Genomic DNA, 18,701 nt, shown 5'->3' on the forward strand with positions numbered 1-18,701 from the left:
GGCAGCGGAGCACTACGGTTGGGCATGGATAAGGGAGAATATGTATGGCCTCCCAAGGGAAGGGACACCCATGCCACCCAATCAAGACAACGTCACAACACCAGCAAAGAGGCAGAAAGTGACAGATGCCCCTAAAAAAAGGTAACAAAAAATTGGCAAAATTGTGCGAGCACATGTCAGAAATGCAACAATTATTGCGTGAAATAAGGGGGAAAAATTACCTCAAACAGGGGAACAGGGACCCACAAACCTCAACATACCCCCAGAACCTACCATAGTGGTGACCCCTCCAGCACCAGCAACAATCCAATACTGAATAGATCTAAAAGATGCCTAGCATGGAATATTGTCACCACAATCAAAGAAGCCATATGGGCCAAGGAGTTCATAGAAATCTTTTCATTATTATAAGCCCAACGCAAAGGGAAAGATGCTTTTAGGGATCCCAAAAAGATTGAAGAGAAAGCCATAGCCAGAAATGCCCAGGTAGAACAGAACTGGGACAACTGGCTTCAGGCTTTTGCCATCTTGGCAACAATATACGAGGAGAAATTTCCCCATGATGGCAGAAAAATATGGGCTTACATGGACAAAATAAGAGAAGTGAAAGTCGCCCGGAAAGGGAGGACCTGGCTAGCATACGACATCAGATTTAGGAGAAGCATGTCAGAGAGGCCAGCCATATGGGACGAGGTCAAAAATGACTTGTACATGTTAAATGCTGAGCCCCCAGCGGAGGGAGAGGCCTCACAGAACTCCTCCAAAAATAACAAAAATACACAAGGTTCCAGAAATAACAATAATGAGAAACTGTTAGGCAGAAACCTGTGCAGTTCCCTTAGGGACCACTGCAAAAGGCTTAAGGCTACAGGTATTGGCAGTAAACCCAATTGGTAGCAGTCTGCACCACCCAGATTTACCTGGTAGCTGTGGCTGAGCAGCCAGACTTCCCTCAAGAAGAGTTAGACAGTATATAGAGTATACAAGATAGGTACCAAAATACAGTAACACAAGCAAACACTGACCAGAGCTTTTGGTATCAAGTATATAATTATTTATTTAAAGACACGCTTAGAAAAACTTTAGCACTATAGTTATGAGTAAGTTCAAAAACACAGTCACTATTAATATATATACATCCCTTATTCCTTATTAAACAAGTTTTAGTTAACACCACTTATTTCCAGACAGAGGTGAGCGCTTAACTAAAGATGGCACTCCAATCAGTTAACAAAAAGGAAGGGAAAAGGCAGAAATTAGAAACAGCACACAACACAATTCTTTAGAAACACTCCGCAAGGCAGGAAAGTCAAAGTCTACTTGTGAGCAAAAAGTTCAGAGGCCAGGCTCCCTCTTGGGGAGAGTAGAACACCAATGCGCCCAAGATCACACAGTTTAAAAGGCTTGGAAAGTCTTGCAGAGAGTTAAAAAAGGAATCAGTTCAGCTCAGAAAAGTTCCGTTAGCCAGCCTAATGCCAACCCAAGTGGTAAATTGAGGATTTACGAGACACCCCACACAAACCGTTGCGAGGGAGGCTAAGCGGACACAGTACCTTGAAAGAGGAGAGAATCCTCCAGCAGGGGCAGTTGTTCCTGGCAGTGGATGCAAGTCACGGCGTCGTCCAGAGGAAGAGAAGATCTCGACGTGGAGGAAAGCTGAAGGTCGTTGCACTGCCAGAGAAGAAACCAGCCGCGGAGTTCTCTGGTAAAAAGGTACTACCCTTTTATTCGCGGTAGGGGAAAAAACGTGGTGTCCCGGTTGCTGGGGTGCTTGGCACAGGCAAGGCGGCCACGAGATGATCCGGGAAGGCGAAAAGGTGGGCAAACTGGTTATCCCCACCAGTCAAAGGAAGAAGACTCTTCGGGATGAAGATCTCCTCTGTCGTTGGAAGAAGTGGTGAGTCGGTTCAGCAGGGCTCCACCGGTGGTGTCGTCGTTGCAGGTCGGCTCAGCTTCTCCCTCTTCGGGTTCTTTGGTCCTGTGGCGACGTCTGAAGTCCCAGTCCACAAAGCCCTGCTTTTATGCAGAAAACCCCCATTCATCAGTCCTAGCTTCACTCAAACATGCTAAGTGGTGAGCCGGGCGGCTCACCACTGGCCAATCACACAAGAGTGCGACTTGAGTTGCCGAGGCAACTCAGTCCAGGGTGCCTAAACCCCCTCCCACACCCCTGTGGTACCCAGACAGAGTGGCACAACTTTTGGAGGCTTCTGTGGAGAAGCCCGCCAAAAAGTGGAACAAAGGACTCGACTTGGGTTGGAGTCACAGAAGCGAACACAAACGTCATTTTGGAACTGAGTTCTGGCAAAAAATATCAACCGGTGAATTAATATTAAATAAATAAACCGGCGGTATGTTTGAGGCTATGTTAAAAAGTATTAGCCTCGAACAATGGGAAAATCCCATAGGAATATATTCGCGGTTGAATATAAAAAGTAGTATCCACTGCCACCAGCCAAAACTCGCTCAGCGGGGACTGGACAGTGCCCCCTCGAACAACAGACCCAGGGGCAATCAAATTGCCCTTATCAGTATGCCCGCAATATGATGGTTTGTACTGGTTCTGTTCACAATTTAGGACTAGTAAAGCCAATGGTGACTTTACATGCCCTGGGAGACAGTAGCCAGTCCCAGGGTATGGAGTCTATGTTTGGGGGTCACTATTACACCCCTGTGTTACGGCACGAAGGGTGCTGTGTAACACACATACCCAAAACACATGAAGCCCTATGGAGTAAAAGACCCCATAGCCCATCAAACACATTCAAAGTCAAAGGATATCTCAAATCATGTCTAAGAGTGGGAGAAAACAGAGTCTCACTCTTAGCAGGAGAAAAATAAACTCCAAAAATCAAGTAAAGCTGCTGGGGGACTCACCAGGTTTGGGAAATTAGCCTTAACAGAGAATTCTCCCTAACAGAAACATAAAAAGGGGGAACAGCCCTTTCAGACGAACCAGCCATGGGCGGCTAGGTCTAATACCCACAAGCAAACGAGAACCACACTACAAAAGCCAACATTCCATGCAGGAATTTTGGGAAAAACCAGTGCACCTGGGGTAAGGAATGCTGGTACAAACACGCTTGCACAAACTGCAACGGCTATCATGCAGCAAGCAACTGCATCAGACTGCCAGCCAAAACCTCAAAAGATTAGCGCCAACCACACCTTTTCAGCCCCAGGCCTGGCACCAGGCATAACTCATCAACCCAACCAATTTTAGAGAAGCACTCTTGAATTACCCAAACAGGGAAATCAGCGAGGCAATCTGGCATGGTTTTTCCAAGGGCTTTATCGTCCCATTTAAGGGCACAGGGTCACAGAACATCCCATTGAAACTAAAGTCAGCCAGGGATAATCCCCAAATAGTGCAGAGCAAAATCAAGAAGGAACTTCTTTTAGGAAGGATTGCAGGACCCTGGGACCACATGCCCCTCAAAGATTACATAATATCACCACTAGGACTGGTCACAAAAAAGAACCTGGGAAAATGAGGCTAATTCATCATTTATCCTATCCCAAAAGCCAATCACTGAACAACGGCATTCTACACACAGAATCCGCAGTATCCTACACACACTTCCAGGAGGTGGTAAGACTCATACAGGAATGTGGCAGGAACGCCCTGATGGCCAAACTAGACATCGAATCCGCTTTCAGACTTTTGCCAGTCCATCCAGATTCCCAGTAATGGCTAGGTTTTACTTTCAACAACAACTTCTATGTAGACAGATGCCTCCCCATGGGGTGTGCAGTATCCTGCGCCCTATTCGAGCAATTCAACTCCTTTTTTCAATGGGCTTTCCAAAAACAGAGACCAGGGACCAAGGTAGTACACTACCTAGATGACTTTATGGTAATGGGCCCAGTAAATTCTGAGGAATGCAACCGGGCCCTGGTGAAATTACAAGGAATGACCGCACAGTGGGGCACACCTCTAGAAAAAGAAAGAACGACTAAACCAGCCACCAACATAATATTCCTGGGCATTGAAATTGACTCTGCACAGGGATTATGCAAGATCCCGAAAACAAAATTGCAGACCTCTTGGAGAAAATACAAGCCCTGACAACAAAAGACAAGGGCACAGTTTTACCAGGTTACTCACCGTAGTGACCACCTTACTCCTAGTCCATAGTCCCCTTTTCCCCATACTTATGGGACATCTCTCCATCCTGTGGGACGGGACCGGAGCACTTTGTAAAATGCATCCACATTTTTTCCCCAAAATGTGTCCTTCCTCTCTTTCTTGTGCGGGGCCCGGCACGTGGCCGTAACCCCACCCATCTTGGCTCCGCCCCATGCATCGTCCATCAGTCCTTTTCTATCGCCAGGTGAAAGACCCATTAGCAATAACAGAGGAACCTTATTAGAGGGGACGGCGGGCGGGCGTATGGAGGAAAGGGGACTATGGACTAGGAGTAAGGAGGTCACTACTGTGAGTAACCTGGTAATACTCCTACGTCCCGTCCCCTTTCCTCCATACTTCTGGGAGATTCCCAAGCACTCCTTACAGGAACTATGGGTGGATGGAAATACCCCTCTCTGAAACAGGTTCTTCAGCACAGCCTGACCAAACTGAGCGTCAGCCCTTGAGCTCATGTCGAGACAATAATGCTTACAGAAAGCAGATGGGGAGGCCCAAGAAGCTGCCCTAGCGATGGACTCCTAGGGGACATATTTCTGAAAAGCAACCGCGGCTGCCTTGCCCCGCACCAGGTGTGCATGAATACCCTTAGGAGGTTTCAGCCCTTGGACGGTGAAAGACTCCGTGATGCAGGCGGCGATCCACCGAGAAATAGTTGCCTTAGACGCCTGCTTGCCCTGAGGGTTACCGAAGGTCACAAAAAGTTGAGAAGAACTCATAAGCTCGGAAGTCCTGTCCAGGTAGAACTTAAGAACTCTTTGGACATCAAGACAGTGTAGAACCCGCTCAGCCTCAGAGGCAGGGTTTGGAAAAAAGACCGGTAGGGAAATCAACTGATTCAGATGGAATTCGGTCACAACCTTCGGCAGAAAAGCCAGGTTTGTCCGAAGGACTACTTTGTCCTTGTGAAAGACCAAGAAAGGATGCTCCACCGACAATGCCTGGAGCTCACTCGCTCTCCTTGCTGATGTAACGGCCACCAAAAAGGACACTTTACAGGACAAGTACTTGAGGTCCACAGTAGCCATTGGTTCAAAGGGTTTATGGCACAGCGCCGTCAGGACCACATTTAGGTCCCACGGCGGGTGCGGATTACGAACCGGAGGATAGAGACGTGTCAAGCCAGCAAAATGCCTCTTCACCACTGGGTTAGTCAGGGAATAAGAACACTGGTCTGTAGAAGGATAAGCGGAAACCACTGAGAGAGAAGTCCTGCATGACAGAACATGAACCCCTGACTCTGCTAGGGAGGACACGAAGGACAGCACTGTGTCAAACGTGGCCACCCTTGGATCCAACTTCTTCTCCAAACACCAATGACAGACCTGAGCCATTTACTCTTGTACTGAGATCTGGTCGAGGGTTTCCTGGCTGCCTGGATAATATGCATGTTATCCGCAGCCAAATTCAGATGCTCTAAAGACTTGAACTCAGGCACCATGCCGCCAAGCTGAGCGATTGAGGGGAGGGGTGCCACAGCTGCTGTTCCCCTTGGTGAAGAAGATCAGGAGTTACTGGTAACCTGATCTGCGGATACACTGACAGGTGTTGAAGCTCTGAGAACCAAAACCTGGCCGGTCACCACAGGGCTATGAGTAGAAGGGAACAGTTCACCGAATTCTTCAACTTCCAGATTGCCCGATGAACTAGAGGCAGAGGCGGGAAGGCGTAAGCACTCATGTTGTGCCATGGAATCTAGAGAGCATCCCCCAGAGAGGAGGCTCCTAGCCCCCCTCTGGAGGCATATTGAGGAAGCTTCTTGTTTACCGCCGTAGCAAAGAGGTCCACCTGCGGTGAGCCCCGACGTGAGAAAATCATGAGAGGACCTCCGCCTTCAACTCCCACTCATAGCTGACCACTGTCCGCCGGCTGAGGGCATCCGCTGTGACATTCAGCTGGCCCGGGATGTGTACTGCAAGCAGCCAGACACCATGAAGCACTGCCCACTCCCATATCTGGATAGACAGGTCCACGAGGGGGGGGAGAATTCGTTCCCCCTTGCTTGTTGATGTAATACATTGACACCACATGCGGACCACCTTGTTGGCAATGAGCGGTCTGAACGCCTTGAGCGCCAGAAAGATCGCCAGAAGCTCCAAACGATTTATGTGCAGGAGCTTGTCCTGAGGCAACCAGAGGTCCGAGACCTGAAGAAGATCTAACGTCGCACCCCACCCCAGAAGGGAGGAGTCAGTCGTAATTGTCACCGTGGGGGCTGGGTCCTGAAACCCCGCACCCACCGACAGGTTGCTGAGAGATGACCACCAGTCCAGGTCCACTCTAATGGAATCCGGAATCATTATCCGCTTGGAATCCGGTTCCACAGCCTGACGCCAGGAACTCCAAAGAGCCATCTGGGTCCGTCTCATCTTGAGATGAGCAAGAGGAAGAGCCAGCACGCACGAGGCCATGAGGCCCAGAAGCCTCTGGAACCACCAGGCAGACATGCTCTCCGACTGCGCAAACATCTAACACGTGGCTAACAGATCCGCCATTCTGTCCTCGGTCAGGTACACTCTGCAGTCGATCGTGTTCCAGCGAAAACCCAGGAAAATCAGGTCCTGCAAGACCGTCATGGAAGATTTCTGCCAGTTCACTGACAGCCCAAATGGAACAGGAGCTGAAGGAGAAACTGGAGATTGCCCGCTGCTGCTAGCGGACAAGGGCTGCGTAAGAGTTAGTCCAAATACGGATACACATGGATACCCTGGAGACGAAGATAGACCACAGTCACTGACATCATCTTCGTAAAGACGTGCAGCGCTGAGCTGAGGCCAAAAGGAAGCACTCAAAACTGGAAGCGCTCCTTTCCCAAAGAGAAGCGGAGATATCTCCTGTGTGGGTTCCAAATCAGGATATGCATGTACGCGTCCTGAAGATCCACAACGCTGAGCCAGTCGCCCGTCTGCAAGGAGGAGCCTATCTGGCTGGGCGTAATCGTCTTGAATTTCTCTTGGGGTAGGAAAAGATTGAACTGGGAAAGGTCTAGGATGGTGCGCAGGCCAGCCTGGTTGGGTTTGGGCACCGTAAACAGCTGGGAGCAGAAGCCCTCCGTCGCTCCCCGAGGGGAACGGGTTCCACAGCTCTGAGGTCCAGAAGTTTCTGAACCTCGGCTTTGAGGGAGGGCGAGCCGCCAGCTGAAAAGGAGGGTTGCCAGGTGGGGTAAGGGGTAGAGGTAAGCAGAAGCCCGCTCGAGTGACTGACAAGACCCATCTGTCTTCTGTGATGGCCTGCCACGCCTCCCAATGAGACGCAATGCGTCCTCCCACCGGGGTCTCGTGTGAGAGCGGAAAAACCTCATTTAGTAGGTTTATCGGTGGCGGTGCCACCTGAACCTGAGGAGGAGGCTGAAGAGTGGGAGAAAAACCGCGTCTGTTGTTGCCTACGGCGGTTATTCCACGCAGGGGTATCCACTCTGCGAGATTTGCGGTCGAGGAAGCCCCTAAAACCAGAGGAGGTTCGACTTTGTGACAACGGTCTCTGGGTTTTGAAAGGAGCCTTAACCAGGACAGACAATGACTTGGCTGTCTGAGTGCTATCCTTCGTCTTGGTGAGCTCTACATCTGTTGTAGAATGAAAGAGCTCCTTACCATCGAACGGAAGGTCCAACACCTTGTCCTGCACTTCTTTTGAACGTTTAGTGGCATGCAGCCACGCCTGCCGTGAGGTATCAACCCCCAGCATAAGGCCCTGAGCCGAGGTGTCTACGTGATGAGCCGCAGCCTGCAGGAGATCCTGGGCCAAGAACCTGGAATCGGATAGGCCACCTTTGAAGTCTTCCAACCTCTCGACCGGGGTGTGCTCCTCAAACTCCGACAGACCTTTCCACATCTGCATATTAGCCCCCGCTAATATCAACTCAGCATTGGCCTGCCTGAGCTGCAAGGCCGAGTTGGCAAAGATTTTCCTCCCTAGGGAGTCAGCTAGCTAACACGGAACTCTTGGTCTGGTGCGACAACATGGCATTAGTAGGTTCCATAAACAGTAGGTCTACCAAATGCCCTTTAGTGCTAAAAGTCCTACTAGCCATCACAGCAATCACACTACAAGAAAACAATGTGGTCAAAGCAAAGCACATCGCTGGGACAGATAATAACATTGCAGATGCTTCATCTCACTTTCAGTGGCCAAGATTCTGGGAGCTAGCGCTGCACGCCCGGGAACAGATGATGCCAATACCAGCGGAATGCTGGAAAATAATGGGAAAGCAAAGATAACGGCATCGACGCCAGCGTCAGAAAGCCCAGGCCGGGATGCCCAATAAGAACCAGGCACCTCAAAAACGGGTGCCAACAAAACGGCAACAAAGCCAGCGCCAGAGAGCCCTGGCCAGGATGCCCAACAAGAAACAGGCACCTTAATAGGAGGTGCCAACAAAATAACGGCATCAACGCCAGTGCCAGAGAGCCAACGCTGGGATGTCCAACAAGAACCAGGCACCTCAAAAACAGGTGCCAACAACTCCCAGGCTTCCTCACAGAGATGACAGGGAAAGCGCTGGCAAGCACCACCGCAGCGCAGTACAGTAAGTGCTTACAAACAATATTTAAAGCCACAGGCATAAACCATGTAGAGTTAATAACGATCAAAGACATAGAAATATTTTTAAAATGGGCGCATGAACAGGGCTTCTTGAGAGATTGGGCTTAAAGACACCTAGTTGCAATCTCATATTTCTCAAAAATACGGGGTGATTCAGACCCCACCCAAAGCGCTCTCATTTCTTATGCTTTGAATGGTTCGGCAGAACAGAGGGCCTCCAGGTGGACACCCGCCACCCCCTTGATTTCAACAAACTGGTACAAATTGCAAACCAGCTGGAAGCCATATGCTGGCATCCTTATGAGATCTTATTGTTCAAAGCAGCTTTCTTCCTGGCATACTTCGGGGCTTTCCGTGTGGGAGAACTCATTGCCTCCATCACCAAAGCCACCAACGGTCTGGGCGTCATGGAGGTCAGGGTCAGACAGGAGAGCGTGTCAGCATAGAAATCCAACAATCAAAAACTGGGGCCAAAAGAACCATCAACATTTCTTGCATTGATGAGGCAGTAAACTGCCCGGTATGTATTACCAATCTCTATTACACACAAAGACCCAAGGTTGGGGGGAGGTTTTTGATCCACAAGGACACCTCGGCACTAAGCCGCTACCAATTCAAAGGGGTGCTGATGAAAGCAATCAGCATTGCAGAGTGGGACCCCTAAGGTTTTGGCACCCATTCTTTCAGGATAGGTGCCGCCACTTCAGCATGGCAAGGAGGTTTAGCTCCTCAACAACTAAAAAACATAGGGGTTTGGAAGTCAGATTGTTACAAAAGATACATCAGACCACAGCTATTATAGCCAGCCACCCTCATTTTTCTTTCTCCCCCCCTTCATACAGTAACACCAGGCGAAGGGAGGACCACTCTCCAATCAGCATGGATAGTCGGCCAGAAATCCATGACACTAGCAGAGCTGGTCACATGCAGAGATCCGCCAGAATTTCTGGTCCTACACCTAGGGGGTAATGACCTAGTGTCCATTCAAAGGAGAAATTTATGTGAGGACATGTATTCCTCCCTTGCAGGCATTTCACATAATTGGAAAGGAACGGAAATATACTTCTCGGCCATCCTACCCAGAAAGAAATGGCAAGGGGCCAACTGCTACAAAGCTGTAGACATTTCTAGAAGAAAACTCAACAGGGGGCTAGAAATATTCTTTATAGCAAGAGGACTGGGCTTCATAAAGCACCCAGCCATTACACTAGGTGACCCGGACCTTTTTCACAAAGACGGCACCCATCTATCAAAACAGGGCATGGAACATTTCTTTTGAGAAACTACAGCAACTCTAGCCTCCAGGGGTTGCCAATAGGAGATACTTTTGGGGGAACGCGGTCAGCCGCCAACCTGCCCACATGTGGCGGCACGGGCCAGAGGGGGTAACCTCAAGACCAGGTGCCCAAAAGTATGTTACTATCATGATTTGTAAAAACCTACGGCCTTTTATTGCCAACACTTGACAAACAATGTGTGAGCCAATTTATTCTGGGTGAGGGTAAGGGATTGGCTAACAAATGTATGCATGCATATGGGTTCAGCAGTTATGGGCAATGCTGCAGGGCCACCCAAAGCGAGGCTGGGTAACTGCTGTTACCATCAGCAGGTCTGGAGAGGGGCTGCCCAACCTCTCCCTCTCTCTGCTCCTCTCCTTCCCCCAAGCCGAAAAGACATGCAGTCTGTGCAACACAATGCTGAGGAAGGGTGAGTTGTGAGCAATCACCTCACCTTTCCTTCATGCACCAAGGTGCTAAGCACCTAAGGAAACCAACAGGAAGACAGGAACCAGGGTCAAAGACCTGCCCCCCCGGGGGGGCCAGATAGTCGGCTATCCGGCCGGGGGCTGAAACATAACAGCCCCCACTACTATACATATGAAAGACCCAGGGCTCCCCTGAGTCTTATAAATACAGAGCGGCTTGCTCTGAGAAAACACAAACAGTTTGTGGACCCTGTACGGGGACCCAAACACACAGGAGGTGCACTGTTTACTCAGTGCCTTCCAAACCTTTGCTTCTTTACCACAAAACCTTCCCACCCTGCAAATGAGGGAGAAGAACAAAGGAAAAGAAGTACAAGGCACTGTACGGTGCCCACAACAAGTCGTGGGACATGAGAAGGCGGGCACGGACCAGAGGGGGTAACCTCAAGACCTGGTGCCCAAAAGTATGTTACTATCATGATATGTGATTATTGTTATCTCCATAACCATATCTGTACAATAAAAACCTACAGCCTTTTATTGCCAACACTTGACAAACAATGGGTGAGCCAATTTATTCTGGGTGAGGGTAAGGGATCGGCTAACAAATGTATGCATGCATATGGGTTCAGCAGTTATAACTTCCAGTGCGGGAACATGGATTTCTGAATTAGAGAAAAGGACGTCAGGAATTACCGTAGCCATATGCGATATTAAAGGCCTATTATCAACTATTCTAAAGGAGAGAGCTGACGAAATTTGGAAAAGAGCAGTATACCCAAAAGTAACGGCACAAAATATGGTGCATGATGGAGCGCCATTTAATAATTGTAGAGCGGATGTATGGCGAGCACTAGAATACAATATCCTGATACATCGGATATTGGGGCGATAATAATTAGGAAAATGAGAGAAAATGACGACCCCATTGCTTTTATTCAGTATATTCAGGACAGATGGAGTTTGGAGATGCATGAACCATGGGATAAGAATACCATTGTTTTACCACATTTTATGTCAAGGGCTACCAGAGCCAGTGCAGCGTCAGATAACAAAATAGGTGGGAATGGAAGCAAACCTTGGCCAGAGATACAATTAGCAATTGTGCATTATTGTAGAATATTAAAGGAGAAAGATTAAAAGAAAGCCGAGGGTAGGAAACGGGAAGAGGCAAAGTTGGTGCAGAAATAATTATCAAAATTCGCCTTGAAGGGATCGGTGTTGACAAGTAATGAGGGAGCAGATGGACACGGCAGCCACGCAAGTAGCCGTACCCAAATTAGGGAGTGTCACTATGGTATGAGGAAATCCTTTCACAGGCACAATAGGACAGCCCTCAGAATGACCTGATGTGTTCAGTACTATCTGTAACACCGGACCCCCAAGCGGAACCAAGGGTCAAGGTGACGATAGGAGGCAAGACGTTTTCATTTCTTGGAGACACTGGAGCGACTTGTTCTTGTGTCCATGAGGGAAAATATCCAATGTCGTGCATTGCCATGAATGCTCAGGCATTTTCTGGTGTGATGCATTTAGTTCCATTTACAAACGAATTACCAATTTCTATAGGAGAGCATGAGAGTCTATGCCATTATGAGAGTTTATGCCATTATTATACTGTAGACCAATGCTGGTAAATATACTAGGGCGTGATTTAATGAAGAAGCTTACATGGCAATGGGCCTCATCATAAATTGAGCAGTAGCCCTTAAATCCGGCGGTAACGTTATTAGTGCCGCCAATACCGCTCCACCGGATCACGAGTGTGCCCAAATACCGCTGGACCAAAAAAGGCACCAGCGCTATTACATTTGGTGCGATTATCGCCGGCCGGCCCTAATAGCACTAACAACAGCGCAAATACAGCCGTATCACAAGTGTATTCTCTGTGGTATTAGCATTAAAAACTGATGCTAATACAGCTGAGAAATGTCTCCAGCTGGAGGTAAATGAAAACAGGTGCCAGGAATCAAGCCACAGGTGAACACAATGCACACAAGAGGGCTACATAAGGCCCATGCAGGCCCCAAACACTGTTTGAAATACCATGCTGCCATTATTTGATGCAAGCTGGGGGGTGAAATGAGGAGGAGGAGGAGAGCAGCCCCAGCAAGGTGAGCTCCCAGGGTCAGGCCATCACCCTAGGCCCTCAGTGGCACCCAGATGGTAACGGAGTACCGTCTGGACAGGGAGACCATCACTGAGCTGCTGGCCAGAATACATGATGAAATTGGGGGCATGATTAACATCCACAAATCTGTGCCCTCCCTAGTGAATCTGGTGACAGTCCTGCAGTTCCTTGTGATGGACACTTTCCAGCACTCTGTAGCCATGATGCATGGCATGGCACAGTCCACATTCAGCGCAGTCCTTGGCATCTCATGTCAACCAATACATCGCACTGCCCACCACCCAGGCCCAGGTGAATGACATGAAGGCCCGCTTTAATGCCATAGCACAACTGCCCAATGTGATAGCAGCCATTGGCTGCGCCCCTGTTGCGTTTGGCGCCCCAGGCCCATGAGGTCAACTACAGGAACCGCAAGCACTACCACCCCATGAACATGCAGGTGATCTGTGGCCCTGACCTCATCATAACCCACTGCTGTGCCCGCTACCCAGGATCAACCCATGACTCCATGGTCCTACGCAACAGCACCCTGCCGGGATACACGGAGAGGCACACAGGACAACGGACCTGGATAGCAGGGGAGTACAAACCCTGCCACATATGCATGTTGAAGCACAAATCAGAAAGTTGGGGATGGGGAAAGCCGCCACAGGAACAATTGCATGTCCAGAGTAGGCCCCTGCAAAACGATGATGGGCATCCAAGGGTGCATGCACACGTTTGACACACCTGGACACACACATGGTGATTGGGACACACCGCTGCCAACACAATGGCGCATCAGACCACATGTACCACAATGCATCGTGAATGTACCACTGCGTAGATCCACACAGCAGCACCCAACAGCATGTCCACCCATGCCACAGAACACCCTCCACAAAGTCACTGTGTGCATGTACAGGACAAGTAATCAATGGCATAGTATAAAAATATGCACACCCATACACATTGCATGTGCCAGATGCTCACAAGAATGCCCACAGGTAACAATTGCCAGATACACTGAGACTGCAGACCTATGCATGAGACAAATGACTGATGTCTGTGTTACACCCCTAGCAGGTGACTCCGGATATCCACAGCTGGCGTGGCTGATGGCCCCTGTGCATGAATCACGTACACCACATGAGACCGCATACAACCATGCCCACAGCCGGGCCCGCGTTTGGATAGAGCACACATTTTTACTCCTGAAGGCACAATTCAGGCGCCTGGACCGCACTGGAGGGGCCCTGATGGTGTGTGCTATGCTCCATAATATTTGCCTAAGGAGGAATGTGCCTCTACCCCTTGCCGCTGACAGGCCACACCCAGCGGAAGGAGATGACGACCATGTGGCAGGAGCCAGGGTAGACACCCACAGGGATGAAGTGAGGGAAGGGTGATTGGCCCGACAGGCGCTAATAGACCATTTCTTTTAGTTTCTTGACTTGACCCAGTACACAGCCTGCACCGTGTCAATAAAGAGCACAAGTTCCCAATAATGAATGTCCTTGCATGTGATTTGTTCAATCTTTTTTATGTAACTTTTTCTAACTACATCCCCCAGACCCCCACCCACCACCAACACCCCAGCACACTATCGGCCCCTCCCACAACCAAAACCCCAGCACACTATCCCCCAAAGCCCCACCCAACGCCCCAGCACACTATACCCCACCCACCATCGTGTCCATATCATGTCCACTCAGGCCACCGATAGTCATGCCATTCATGATGGCTGTGCCCTCTTCTCCCGACCCGCAGCATCCGGGGAGCATGAGCGCAACTGGCGCAGGGACCTCTGCCTAGGGGTGGTATGTTGTGAATCCTCCATGGAGGAGGTGGAGCTGGATGTGGATGGTATGGATGTTGCCACCTGCAGCTGCTGGCATTCTGCATTTCCCTCCTTCAACTGCTCGACTTGGGCAGAGACACCCTTGCACAGCTCGTGCATCATCTGACCAAACCTAGTCAATGAAGCTGGGCATGCTTCCACGGCTCTCCTGGTCTGCGCATTATCACGGGCCATCCTCCTTGTGGCCGCTTGGATGGTCTCACTGATCACCTGCATATGCTGGGTGTGTGCAGTGGCAATCGTCTCCATCTGCCGCTGTTGGGCCATCGTCTCACTTAGGCGCTCCATTACTGCAGCCAGGTCAGCCGTCGGCTGTGATGGTGGCGTGGGACATCGCCTGGCGTGGCTGGCCACTGGGGAGCCATATGAGCTAATATCAGTGTCTTGTTGTGGGGTCCGTGCGCGCCAGCAAATTACTTGGTCCAGTGGCCTTAGGGTGCGCTCAATTGCCCAATCTGGGCTCTCAGGCGTGTTGGTGGTGGTGAGTGGTGATTGTGGCCAGGTGCCAGGCTGCTGCTGCATGCTGCCTGTCACTGCTGCTTGCCCCTTGTCCCTCCTGGGTGGTGGCTGTCGGGACTGTGACCTCCCTGGCATCCTGGACTGCCACCCTGTCGTCACTGTGTACAGATGTGTGCCTAGCCGGCTGGGCTTCTGGTGTGGGCGAGACCTTGATGCAGCTAGATGTGGGGGCATCTTGCACCTAGGGGTGGATTTGCATCCCCTTTGCGGGTTGGTTGTGCTGGTGGTGGCGCGGGAAGTCAGACCCATTGATCGCCCCGCTGCAGCCTCGTTCCCTGATGCCTCTAGTGTAGCTTGTGTACCTGTAGGGGACATAAGGGATGGCATTAGGATACATTCTGTCACATAATTTGGCATATATGGCAGCAATCACATGGTGAGGGGGGTGGCATGGGGCTGTTGCATTGATGCACAGGCATGGCCTGCTTGCATTTGGTAGTGGATTGGCTGCACTGGGGAAGGGATTGTGGGGGTATGCAATTGGCCGTGGTGGCATGGCAGAGCTACATCTACATTAGTGACCTAGCCGTTGCTTTGCTTGCACGCATGAGGTCCCCATTTACAACTTGGCTGTTACGCTTGCTGGTTGAGGGGTGTCTGGTACTTGTCACTGCCAGGTCACGATGGGGCACTGCTGTGTCTTCTGCATGGCTATGTGGTGCCTGGTGCTTGGATGTGTCCCTTGGCTGTCTATCCCACCGATCTGGCTCACAGGGGTGGCCTTGGTGCAATGACACATGGGTGCTGCCATAGGTCCCTGTGGTGGCTCCCAAATACTGCTCTATGTCACAGTGCCCGGCTCATGGGTAGTTCCACTGGGGGATGCTGTGCTGAGCTGTTCCAGTTACATGCAAAGGGGGGTAGGGTTTGACTCGCCTTCATTGTCCTGGATGCCAGCGCCCGCCTCAGATTCTCCCACTCCCTTAATCCCCTCCATGTCAATCATGGTGCTGCATTTTTCCTCCCAGGGTGTCGGGGTCCAGTACAGGTGGTGAACCTCCCCCTGTGGCCATGCTTTTCTGTTGATGGTGGGACAGGATTCCCCAGATCCAGACCTGCAGGTCATTCCATCGCTTGCAGCAGTCTTCCCATCCCGGGGAACGCAGCCGACTGCTGACACCTTCTGGCTCCACACCTGCCAGATCTGGTTGTGGCACTCAGACAAGGTCTTCTTCCGGGCTCCATACAGCTTGGCATGGTGGGCCATAACCTCATCCACCAAGACTATCAGTTCTGCGTCTATGAACTTGGGACGATCTTGGGCTGCCTTGCCCATTGACCACTCCTGAGACATGTTGGATGGTCTAGAAGTGTGGATGGCTGACAGGGGCTCTGATTTTGAATGGATTCAGATTTTCAAAATGGCCACTGCAGTGTTTCCCGTTCTGGCAGTGACGTATTTCCTGCCGGCGCTCGGCGGTAGCGCTATTACCACTGGATTTTCAGGCAGTAGCACGCTTTCCGGCGCTTTTTACTTCAGGTGCAATTAGCATTACCGCCGGGGTCATGCGTATTAGTGCCACGATTCACAGCGTTGGCGCTATTTCTGGTCGGCGGTAATAGTGCCCGCTTACCGCCCAACTCTTAATGAGGTCAATATCTTTTGCTGACAAAGGAATAGTGTGCTCTACCACAGGGATACATTGTGTAAATGTGAGAGAGTTTATATTAGCATTTACAGGTAAGAAGGCTTTACGAGGAGTCCCTCTAAATGAGGAAGCGTTTTTATATGGATAGACTGTTTTATCATGGTTTCCTAAATTAGTCGGTACGTTATTGAGACTACCTTTTTATAACGTTTTTGTTCAGGCCAGAGATCCCTATGGATGATGAGGAAGGGCAAGTTATCCCTTTAGAACTAGAAGCAGCAGTGGTCAGAGAAGAAAGGGTGATGCTTCATGGGACAGAACATGAGGAAAGGGGTTTGGAGAACGATGATAGCCCTGAACGAAGGCTATAGGTGGACCGATTTGACAGACAAGGAGCTACTTAGATATGACTATTCGGATGATGAGTTAGTATTTTCTTGAAGTCTTACTTATTGAATTAAAGTAGAGCATATAGAAGTACCACAGAGAATAGCATTAGTAAAAAGAAACCGCAATTTCTTTCAGTAAAACATGGAAAAAGTTCCAAGTATTTAAGTCCATATGACGTGGGCCTGTTGGGTAGTGGCAGCAGTTAAATTAAGCTCAAACCAGGAGCCATTTTGCTGTGTTCTAAACAGTATCCAATGTCCAGAGAGGCGGACAAAGGTGTATTTGAAACCATATCCGCTCTAATAAAGCAGGGCATCTTGGTACCATCTGATTCTGTGTGTAACACAGCTGTATACTATGAGAAACCAGAAGGTGTCTCACCCCCTAGTCCCTGTGGATCTCTCTCTCTCTCTCTCAGGTGGCCAGGGCATGGCCATCCCCTTTGGATACAGACCCTGAGGGTGGACCAGTGTGGGAGGATCACCTGGGTGAGGGGTCCTCGAGGAGTGGGACACCGAATGGCAAGATGCAGTATCCCTCCCCCTGTAACACTTTTATCCTACCCCCCTAGGTAGGATAAGTGGGAACTTCTACCCTCCCCACCCCCGCCCCCCTTTCCCTTCACAAGCCCTTCCACACGGACAGCCCGCTCTTGGAGAAAACAGACTCACACCTGGGCAGTGTACCTGACATGTCCCGCTACTATGGTCAGGCGAGGTCAGGCAATTACTGACAATCACTCACACCTGACTTCCATTACATTTCCCCACACAGATAAAAGGCGGAGCACGTGAGCACATTGTGAGCGAGACAAAGCACACAAAGGAACAGCAGTTTTGAATCGGCAGCTGGACGAGGGGAGAAAGATAGCAAACAAAGAAGGGTTTGCAAGGAGGGAACTACCCTTGACCTTTTCGGCATGAAACCGTTACTTTCAACAAACCTTTAATTCAGAAAGCGTAAGGTCAGGATACCAAACTGATGAGTCCTGCATTGTGTATCAAAGATACCGGAGGCCATCCCACGTACTCGACCAAGGAGGGGAGGAGCAGCAGCCACTGCTCTGGTATCGGCCTTGGCTCCACGAACAAAGAAGCGCCAAAGATATCAACAAAGCCGGTGAGTTGGGGAAACCGATGTATGACTGGTCTGTGTTGAAGTCAAGGTTCCAAGTGGCAACATTGTATAACGAGCATTGGAATGATCATTGTTGAACGTGTGTGATGAAAGACGCAAGTAAAGCTAATCTGCGGATGAATGTTTGAACTTGAGAAGGAAACATACGATACCGTTGACAGAGTGGTCCGGCACTGTGAATGTGCTCAGTCAAAGGTCTCTGTAAGGTATCCCGCCAAGAAATGGCAGAAACGAAAGTAGAAGATTGATCAGAACATTGTGTGAAGTGAATCAAAGTGGTCCTGCAACAGTTTAAGCAAAACCCATCGCACAATTGAAAGTCTTTGATTTTGATATCAAGAGGGAAACATAGAAAGTGAGATTGCATGATCTGAGCCGAGCTCAAATGTGAATACTGTGTCAAAGGGATCTGAGCGGGAACGAGGGAGATTAATGATCTGAGCCCGAACGAGGGAGATCCATGATCTGAGCCCGAACGAGGGAGACCCATGGTCTGCGCCCGAACGAGGGAGACCAAGTGTAAAAGTTGTGATTAAAAAAGGGGTTCCAATTCTGAACGACAGAGACCCATAATGAACATTGGAAACGAGAACTTGTACATGTAAAGATTCCAGTAAGAATGGAACTTTGATATTGGTTTGTTGTGACAGGTCATCTGCATTAAGAGACTGTTATAGAAAAGAGGCTTTGGCAGAAGGCAG

At 49.9% G+C, this 18,701-nt stretch overlaps 1 protein-coding gene across 1 annotated transcript in view; it reads left to right on the forward strand.

Moving 5' to 3' along the window:
- Positions 1-18,701, forward strand: part of SMPDL3B (sphingomyelin phosphodiesterase acid like 3B) — a 532,892-nt gene that overhangs the window by 69,038 nt on the left and 445,153 nt on the right. The gene's annotated exons all lie outside the window — the stretch shown is intronic.

This window comes from Ambystoma mexicanum, chromosome 11 (assembly GCF_040938575.1).
Source record: "Ambystoma mexicanum isolate Mex_15411 chromosome 11, UKY_AmexF1_1, whole genome shotgun sequence".
Taxonomy (NCBI): Eukaryota; Metazoa; Chordata; class Amphibia; order Caudata; family Ambystomatidae; genus Ambystoma; species Ambystoma mexicanum.